Below are 10749 nucleotides of genomic sequence, written 5' to 3' on the forward strand. Positions count from 1 at the left end.
ACCACATTGGATGCGCATGGCCTATCTACATACAGTAGTTGATACAATGTTTCAAGTTCTATCACCTAGGTCGGTACGAAACTTGATATAAAATATTCTGGGCCCTCAGTTTCCCGCGCCAGTGAGTTTGGGACAGACACAGCTGTAGGCTATTTGTGTAAGGGATAAGAAGTAATCAGGTATTTTATGAAATTTCCACTGGATCAGAGCATAACATTTTTCCCTTTCATGTCAAGTGTTTTATCAAGAGCTGGAAATATTTTACAAATACTTTGAGGAACTATTGTCATTCGCTAATTGATTTTAGTAAGACTTTGTTTACTTGCTGTTTGAGGTGAAGAAAAAAAATTACTTTGAGAAGCTCCACAAATCAGTAATGGGGGTGCGTAAATACTATCAGACATCCCCAAATAGGTGCATCGCTCTCTGCATCGCTCTTTGCCCTCTGTTTGCTAATACGCAGTTTGTTTGCAGAAAATCCTCCATGCTAATGCAGAAATCCCTAGTTATACCAATACCATAGACCTACTGTAGGACCCATAACTTCACCTAACAACATAGACCTACTGTAGGACCCATAACTACACCTAACAACAACATAGACCTACTGTAGGACCCATTTCTTCACCTAACAACAACATAAACCTACAGAAAGGTGCCTATATTGGAGACCAAACGTTGTCTGGCACACTGCTTAAGATTTCAACAACTTTAAAAACGTATTTATAGCATACAATCGTCGATGTTACTACTAATGGGAAAACAAGACAAAATATGACTATTGTTGTTCACTTGACTGTCTTAAGACAAATGTCAAATAATTAACATTCATTACAGACGTCATTGTTTGTACAACATCATGGCTACACTGTTGGTATCACCTTTTTACAGTAGATTTTTGCTGTTGTGAGCCTTAAACCACCTGTCTGACTTGTTGTTCACACAGGAGAGAGACGTGACTATCGTGGATCCTCTGGGGGGCCTCAACAACCTCATGATAGTGACGAGGCAGAGAAGAGTCTCTCCACATCAAAACACCTCAAGAAACATCAGCAGAGACACACAGTGAAGAATTCTCAATTCTGCTCTGACTGTGGGAAAGGTTGCAAATATTCATCAGACCTTAAAATACACCAAATCAAAATCAATCAAATCAAGTTTATTTTATATAACCCTTCGTACATCAGCTAATATCTCGAAGTGCTGTACAGAAACCCAGCCTAAAACCCCAAACAGCAAGCAATGCAGGTGTAGAAGCACGGTGGCTAGGAAAAACTCCCTAGAAAGGCCAAAACCTAGGAAGAAACCTAGAGAGAAACCAGGCTATGAGGGGTGGCCAGTCCTCTTCTGGCTGTGCCGGGTGGAGATTATAACAGAACATGGCCAAGATGTTCAAAATGTTCATAAGTGACAAACATGGTCAAATAATAATCAGGAATAAATGTCAGTTGGCTTTTCATAGCCGATCATTAAGAGTTGAAAGCAGCAGGTCTGGGACAGGTAGGGTTTCCATAACCGGAGGCAGAACAGTTGAAACTGGAACAGCAGCAAGGCCAGGTGGACTGGGGACAGCAAGGAGTCATCATGCCCTGTAGTCCCGACGTATGGTCCTAGGGCTCAGGTTCTCCGAGAGAGAGAAAGAAAGAGAGAAGGAGAGAATTAGAGAGAGCCAAGATTTTCAAAATGTTCATAAATGACAAGCATGGTCAAATAATAATCAGGAATAAATGTCAGTTGGCTTTTCATAGCCGATCATTAAGAGTTGAAAGCAGCAGGTCTGGGACAGGTAGGGTTTCCATAACCGCAGGCAGAACAGTTGAAACTGGAACAGCAGCAAGGCCAGGTGGACTGGGGACAGCAAGGAGTCATCATGCCCTGTAGTCCTGATGTATGGTCCTAGGGCTCAGGTTCTCCGAGAGAGAGAAAGAAAGAGAGAATGAGAGAATTAGAGAGAGCCAAGATTTTCAAAATGTTCATAAATGACAAGCATGGTCAAATAATAATCAGGAATAAATGTCAGTTGGCTTTTCATAGCCGATCATTAAGAGTTGAAAGCAGCAGGTCTGGGACAGGTAGGGTTTCCATAACCGCAGGCAGAACAGTTGAAACTGGAACAGCAGCAAGGCCAGGTGGACTGGGGACAGCAAGGAGTCATCATGCCCTGTAGTCCTGACGTATGGTCCTAGGGCTCAGGTTCTCCGAGAGAGAGAAAGAAAGAGAGAAGGAGAGAATTAGAGAGAGCCAAGATTTTCAAAATGTTCATAAATGACAAGCATGGTCAAATAATAATCAGGAATAAATGTCAGTTGGCTTTTCATAGCCGATAATTAAGAGTTGAAAACAGCAGGTCTGGGACAGAGAGGGGTTCCATAACCGCAGGCAGAACAGTTGAAACTGGAACAGCAGCAAGGCCAGGTGGACTGGGGACAGCAAGGAGTCATCATGCCCGGTCGTCCTGACGTATGGTCCTAGGGCTCAGGTTCTCCGAGAGAAAGAAAGAAAGAGAGAAGGAGAGAATTAGAGAGAGCATACTTAAATTCACACAGGACACTGGATAAGACAGGAGAAGTACTCCAGATATAACCAACTGACCCTAGCCCCCGACACATAAACTACTGCAGCATAAATACTGGAGGCTGAGACAGGAGGGGTCAGGAGACACTGTGGCCCCATCCGATGATACCCCCGGACAGGGCCAAACAGGAAGGATATAACCCCACCCACTTTGCCAAAGCACAGCCCCCGCACCACTAGAGGGATATCTTCAACCACCAACTTACAATCCTGAGACAAGGCCGAGTATAGCCCACAAAGATCTCCACCACTGCACAAACCAAGGGGGGGCGCCAACCCAGACAGGAAGATCACGTCAGTAACTCAACCCACTCAAGTGACACACCCCTCCTAGGGACGGCATGAAAGAGCACCAGTAAGCCAGTGACTCAGCCCCTGTAATAGGGTTAGAGGCAGAGAATCCCAGTGGAGAGAGGGGAACCGGCCAGGCAGAGACAGCAAGGGCGTTGCTCCAGAGCCTTTCCGTTCACCTTCACACTCCTCGGCCAGACTACACTCAATCATATGACCTACTGAAGAGATACATCTTCAGTAAAGACTTAAAGGTTGAGACCGAGTCTGCGTCTCTCACATGGGAAGGCAGACCGTTCCATAAAAATGGAGATCTATAGGAGAAAGCCCTGCCTCCAACTGGAGAACACACACAGGAGAGAAACCTTATAGCTGTGATCAATGTGAGATGAGTTTTACTAGATCAAGCAATCTGACAAGACACCAGAGAACACACACAGGAGAGAAGCCTTATAGTTGTGATCAATGTGGGAAGAGTTTTCCTACATCTAGCCAGCTGACTTCACACAAGAGAACACACACTGGAGAGAAACCTTGTAGCTGTGATCAATGTGGGATGAGTTTTACTGTATCAAGCAATCTGATTCGACACCAGAGAACACACACAGGAGAGAAATCTTATAGCTATGATCAATGTGACAAGATATACTCTGACAAAAGATCTCTGATCAAACATTAGAAAATACATACATGAAGAAGTTGTTTCATGATATAAATGAAATGTCACAATGTAGAATGTTTTAACATTGTAGTAGGAGTATTTTAATGATGTTCTACCTTATCGTTTGCCCTGTTCAATTGATTGCAGCATGATATGTATATTAGCCTCAGGGGAAAATCCAGGCTCTGAATTGAAAGAGTATTATTTAACAAAAAGTGACTAACAAAAAAAGAGCTGTGTTACACTTACTGCGTTGGTGACCCACTTTAATCAAAATGCAGCACTTCAAAATGTAGCTCGCTGTTTTCTACAACTTGAAAAAGCTGCTTGTTTAAAAAAATACATGTAATATGATAATTGTTTCAGATGTTTGTGTATATACACACATGAAAACAGTATAATAAATTGGACTATAATCAATTTTATTAACAATCTGACATCACTCCAGTATTTCTTGACAACATTCAAATGCTAATTGTCTTTATTCCACTACTGAAGAAGCATGACTCAAATCACCTACTCATATTTCAAACATCCAGCCTGACAAAAGATCCATGTTTTATTATTCCATGCCTCACCCTTAAGTGAAGTATTGCCAATACATATTAACAAAGGGGTGAACATTTGGTTGGTTTTGATATTTACAATTTATGTAACATTTAGTATTCATAATTATTTATGCAACCAGCTGACCATTTTTGGGTACAATTATATTGACAATGTTGCCCCGCTTTTAGATATAATTATATTGAAGTTGTTACCCTTCTTTTAGAATATCAGGATTCATTCTCAGAAATGCTAACCCAAATGCATGACATTGGGGAATGGGCCCCGAAAGAGAGAGAAGCTCCGCAGTGAGGTGGAAAGTTACAACAGATATTGCAGGTGTTGTTTGCTGATTGTCTCAAGGGTGGGCAGTCAACAAGTTTTGCGTTTAGCCAGTGCTTTGCCATGAATCACAATTGATTTTGTTCCAAAGGGACGAGAGTTCTAGAACTAAGTGAGTTTTAGGAAGACGAGAGTTCCAGAAGCTTGTGGGGGAAAAATATAGGATCTATTTGTTGTCTTAAGGGGAAAGTGTTACATTAATGTTTTGAGGTTGGACTTTATCACGTATAGCTCGTTAGCACGTTGGGCGCACTGATTGGTGTCACCTCGTTAGTCAGTATGTGTTACACCTGTGCTGGCTTGTCCATCTCATTAGTGGGAAGTTGTTTCACCTGAGCTGGTCCAGGTTCTATTTAAGAGTGTCTGGCCCAGTGCTCCAGTTGTCTTGATAGATGTAGAGTGTCCACCTTTAGTTGCTCAACCTTTTTGGTTTGCTTCCTGTCTTTAGGTTTGGTGTGGGTTTTTCTTTCATTTTCCTCTTCTTGGGCAGATTTAGTGGGTCTCATGGTGGGTGTCTTATTTCCCAGTTGTTGTTACTTGTCAACTTTCATTGGACACCCCCATAGTGTCTTTTCCTGTAAAGCCATTGTGCTGCATCCATGTCTGAAATATGCTCTATAAATAAAGCTTGATTTGATTTGAACATATTGCGAAACAAATTAATCCAATGCCTGACCAATCAACAAACTCTTGGTACATCTTAGTATGAAAAACAGTATCAATCCCACATTTCCAGCCTGCTGAAGGTGTGGTGGAGTGGTAAACACCACCCCCGGCTCTACCAGGGGCTTGTGGTGGTCTCCCACAGCTCTGCTTATGTCATGTTCTGTGGCCTTGCCATTCCATTTCTTGACTGCCCCTGCAACACAGAAACACATTTAGTCATATTATATAAAACACTCAAAGTAATGTATATGGAGCATCTATGGCCTCAGTTACACCTGGCACCTAAATGTGACTTCTGTCATCTGATCACTCCAAGTTGCATTAGGTCTGGATGCACACAAGTTACAATGTGCTTACATTAAGGTAGGGGTTAAGGTTAGGGTTTAGGGTAGGGTTGTCTCAAGGATCGCAGATAACATTGACCATTGTGCATTCTGTCTCTTTAAAAATGTATGTGTAAAAGAAACAGACAAGAGTCGTAATTTAAAAAAATAGCATCTAATTATGCCAATCTGTATGTGGGGTTGTTAGAGAATGTGATTGTCAGCCCTAACAATCCATTCTAGCACCTCATCAGGCTCTGTAAAATTCTTCATTGATGACGTGTTCCTTCTATTCCAGGGGACAGCAGAGGAACTTCATCGATTCCACTCCTTCACCAATACAAGCAGTGAACATCTGAAATTCACCCTCACATTTGATGTGCATGAAACAAGTTACCCAATGGTTGGATGATACTTTTCTCCTCAATCATCTTAAATACTATACTTAAAAACCTGTTGATACAATAATTTATTATCTAAACATTAAAGTGCTTGTAGACAAATAACATGGTGCAGTTTGAGATAAAATAAAATATTTTTCCCAATGCAAAGTTACACCTCACTGTTCTATTTTTGGAGTTATTACATTAAACCAATCCGAATTTAGAAGAGTGCCAAAGTCAGGTGTGAAGTAATATGGAAGACCAGCCTATTCCCTATGATGAAAACTACAATAGAAATAACTTAAAATGTAAAACTTTAAATTCAACCAATCATTTGCACTCATGACTTGAGTGATTAAACTAAACCAACGTTTTGGAAATGCATAACACCATCTAACCAAATATCAAAGAATGTTAGCTATATGCAGTTACAATTGGCTCATTCATCCCCCTCCTCTCCCCTGTAACTATTCCCCAGGTCGTTGCTGCAAATGAGAACGTGTTCTCAGTCAACTTACCTGGTAAAATAACGGTAAAATAAATAAAAAATAAATAAAATAAAAATATCTTAGCCAGCCAGCTAACGTTAGCTATATGCAGTTATCTTAGCCAGCCAGCTAACGTTAGCTATATGCAGTTATCTTAGCCAGCCAGCTAACGTTAGCTACATGCAGTTATCTTAGCCAGCCAGCTAACGTTAGCTACATGCAGTTATCTTAGCCAGCCAGCTAACGTTAGCTACATGCAGTTATCTTAGCCAGCCAGCTAACGTTAGCTACATGCAGTTATCTTAGCCAGCCAGCTAACGTTAGCTACATGCAGTTATCTTAGCCAGCCAGCTAACGTTAGCTACATGCAGTTATCTTAGCCAGCCAGCTAACGTTAGCTACATGCAGTTATCTTAGCCAGCCAGCTAACGTTAGCTATATGCAGTTATCTTAGCCAGCCAGCTAACGTTAGCTATATGCAGTTATCTTAGCCAGCCAGCTAACGTTAGCTATATGCAGTTATCTTAGCCAGCCAGCTAACGTTAGCTATATGCAGTTATCTTAGCCAGCCAGCTAACGTTAGTTATATGCAGTTATCTTAGCCAGCCAGCTAACGTTAGCTACATGCAGTTATCTTAGCCAGCCAGCTAACATTAGCTATATGCAGGTATCTTAGCCAGCCAGCTAACATTAGTTATATGCAGTTATCTTAGCCAACCAGCTAACGTTAACTATTTAGCCAACTAGCTATTAGCCTAACCAGCGTAGCCAGTCATCCAACGTTAGCTATTTAGCAAACTAGCATTAGCCTAACCAGCGTAGCCAACTTGTAAGGTTATGGTCAGCGAGACCAACTACCGGAGACCAATCAGAACCCAACTAACAGTGAGCCAACGTGGAAAAAGTTACACAACTCCCGTAGTCTAATTCACAGAAAAAGTAATTGTGACGGGGAAACAACGCTTTCTGAATCATTGGCTTTTTCCAGCCAATTGTGGCAAAAAAAATAAGTTCATTACTCAAGGCTTTGGGCGACACAGAATTTAGAACAGCCACATTTTATAGATGAAGTCACACGCCGTAGCAGCGTAGCCATTATGTCATATATTAAACCACTGGCCCTGTTCGAGAGCATCAACTCCATGCTGCGTGGTGGGTAAACGGTGACTGGCTGACTGATTTATAAATAATAATGAGTAGTTATTTATGATGCAAGGTGATTTGTAAATTAGTCAGTCAGCAGCCACCTGCACTGTCGGCTGCAATGTCGAACGAGCCCAATACCAAAACAATCAGGTGTTCGACGAAATTATTATTCAGACGTCATTGATCACGTGCTGCTGATAAAGCGACACTGCTTTGAATTATACCGTTTAGCGACTTCAGTACATGCCTCATAGTTCCAGTCTCAAACTTAACCCCGTTCCTGCTGAATAAGAGAAGGTCTGCTGGATGGAGAAAGTAGCTCTCGTGAAAGCGGAGGAGGAGGTTGTTACAATACAAAAACAAGTAGAAGGTGAGGCTGTTACAGTGAAATAATTATTCTTGAAGAATATAACACATGCCTCATGAGCTTAGGTCAACTGTTTACCCCATCAGAACCCCAAATAAGCTTTTTTTACTCCAATGTTTAGAAACAATGTAAACCAACACGGTATAGCCTCAACATGGTTAAAACTATAACGTTGATATCATGGATGGTCAGTCCTTGCATCCATACTCCAGCCCCATCCATCATCTTATTACCAAAACAGTGGTGGAATTACAGCTTTGTTATTGGTTGAACTGCAGATTGTTTGATTGATTGTTGTGTGGCTTTTTTAAAGGGACAACCTAGTTTTTAAACAAACAAAATGGCTGCCCAGAGTCCTGAGCTGTTAGAATACTCATACTAACTGCACTATTTGTGAAGTAAATTGAGTATATAGTCTGCTTATTGGTCATAGTATGATATAGTTAGTATGCCAAAAGTTCCCGGATGTCGTACTAAATTCGCCAAAATATGACATATACACGCAGTACTTTAGGCCCCATAATGCAATTCTTCATGAAATCGGCGTGGCTTCAACTTTTTCAGATGTGAAGAAAATGGGGGAAAATATGCAGCCGAAGTCCGAGAGAGCGGATACAAATGAACTGCTTTAAATAACTATGACAAATGTTGAGCAATGTAATAAACTAATGACTTTAAAAATAATTTACATGTTATGTTAGCTACACTATCCTTACAAAACGCATAGCAAATCTTTACAGCAGTATGTACCAGTATTTGAGCTAGCTACCTAACATTAGTTGGCTACTTCTAAATCAAACTTGCCAGTATAGTAACTATATTCTAACTAACTACCCAATGTTTATTGACTTGATTAGAGCGCAGAATAACTGATGTATTTAATAACGCTCAACACCCGTTGAATATGGCCGGTGTCAGTAAACATCTGCAAAAAAGCTAAAATTAAATTGTTGCCAGCAGCACGGTTGGTCACCAACGCTCTGGATAACATGAAAACAGCCTAACCAGCTCTGCTAGGGCAAGTAAAATGGTAAGAGAGGTTTCTCTCATTTGTGTCTAGCAAGTCATCCAACGTTAGCCAGTTAGCTTGGGTGTCATTGTGAGGTCAGAACGCTTGGATCGACCCTATTCCTCAGCCATATAGTATTTGTTTACAAACAGTGGCGTTATACGAGCTTATGTTTTGGTTTCTGGTGGAGTAATACGGTTGAAACATTTGAGGCATTTATAAATTATATTCTTCAAGAATAAATGGTTATATTTGTAGTATCTGGGATCTACATCTGTTTATATTAGTTACTATGCTGTTACTAAGCAGTGATTATTACGACAGTGTTACGTTACTACACCTAATACGAAATGCGCATGCGCACGAGTGTGCCCGAGAACTGTAGAGCACGAGAGGTTTTGACTAAACGAAAACTAACTGTACTCCGTCTCCTGCCTGGTCATTTCTCCACAACACAAATATTACAGTGGCGACGAGGTGGTTCAACTTCTTTAACGGACATTGCTTGAAGGGAAGAATGTTGCGTGAGTAATGAAAATAATTATGTAATTCGTCAGTTATTTTTTATTTTCTTTCGCCAGTAAAAAACGGCTAAGCACTGCTAGCAGATACAGTGTTCAGGAGCTGCCAAGTAGCAAGACTATTGGAGTCCAGAATAGCGACACTGCCCTCTGGTGGTAAAATAAAAAGAACTGTCATTGAACCCATTGAAATTAGGCGATCTCAGTGGAGAAATATTATCAAGAAAGAGAAAAAAAAGGAAGAAGGAACGTAACACTGTGTGTACATTATTACAAATGAGTGCAGTGAACGAAGAAATTGTAGAAACTTCTGAAGTGAAGAATTAGATGAAAATTAAGGAATACAAGGAATAAGGAAACTGAACAATTAACTGTGAAAATGGCAACAATTGGTCGAGTACCAGAGTTTGAGTCTACAAAAGAGGATTTTGATTCCTATTTGGAGCGTTTTGAGCGTTGGCTGGCTGCAAATGAAATCAAAGAGGAAAAGAAAGCAGACGTATTTCTCAGTGTTTTGGGTCCAACTGAGTATGGATTGCTGAAAGGTCTCATTGAACCAATAAAAGCAGTGGAGTTGACCTATGCAGAACTGACTGATACTCTTTCAAGGCATTTCAAGCCTAAGCCAATTCTCATTGCAGAACATTTCAGATTTGACCAACGTCACCAGAGTCAAGGGGAATACGTGGCAGACTACATCCTTGCTTTGAAAAGGCTGGCAAGTACATGTGAGTTTGCACAATTTCTTGATGATGCTCTTCGAGACAAGTTTGTATGTGGTCTCACAGGTGAAGCATATCACAGAAGGCTTCTGTCAAAGAAGGACCTGACCTTTCGGAAAGCCTGTGATATCGCACTTGGACTCGAGCTTGCCCACAGGGATACTATTGAGCTATCGGGATATGCAGAACGTCAGAAAGGTGTTCATAAGGCAGGGGCGAAAATCTGATATCAACCTTGGAGGGGACAATTACATTAAATTTTCTCAAGAGCAATTCCTGAGGGGGACACCAAAAGTAGTGCTGTAACACATAGCCTACGTTGTAATATGTTAAATGTATATTGAGGAACCATAATTCCTACAACTGGATAATTGATAGGTACAGTAGTTAACTGAAGGGTTTTCCCAACTTGTTCAAATGTTTAAATCATTATAATTCTACTACTAATAATAGTTATAGCAGTGCTCCTTACCAGTCCAGTATGTATGCAGGTATTCGTACTTACAACCAGCAATATCAAGAAAGGTCAGTAGGTGACAATGGTACTGTACACTGTATGGGTGTAGTTTTCATAAATACAATGAACATGGTGTGATCACATCTAAAAGAATCTCCATTGAGACCCATCACAAAGTTGGTCTCCGTATTGAATTGACCTTTTAATTTGACTTTTTCTGATACATTTATATAGTCATTAAATATGTCCACCT

The 10749-nt window shown here is 40.8% G+C and overlaps 1 long non-coding RNA gene across 1 annotated transcript; it reads right to left on the minus strand.

Moving 5' to 3' along the window:
* Window positions 1-3927: 3927 nt before the first annotated feature.
* On the minus strand, window positions 3928-7877 carry LOC129839104 (uncharacterized). Its single transcript, XR_008756982.1, has 2 exons — window positions 5650-7877; window positions 3928-5273 (listed from the first exon to the last, which is right to left on the minus strand). It is a non-coding gene; the product is annotated as an uncharacterized LOC129839104 (long non-coding RNA).
* Between the last annotated feature and the right edge of the window lie 2872 nt (window positions 7878-10749).

The sequence above is a fragment of the Salvelinus fontinalis genome, chromosome 40 (assembly GCF_029448725.1).
Source record: "Salvelinus fontinalis isolate EN_2023a chromosome 40, ASM2944872v1, whole genome shotgun sequence".
Lineage (NCBI taxonomy): Eukaryota > Metazoa > Chordata > Actinopteri > Salmoniformes > Salmonidae > Salvelinus > Salvelinus fontinalis.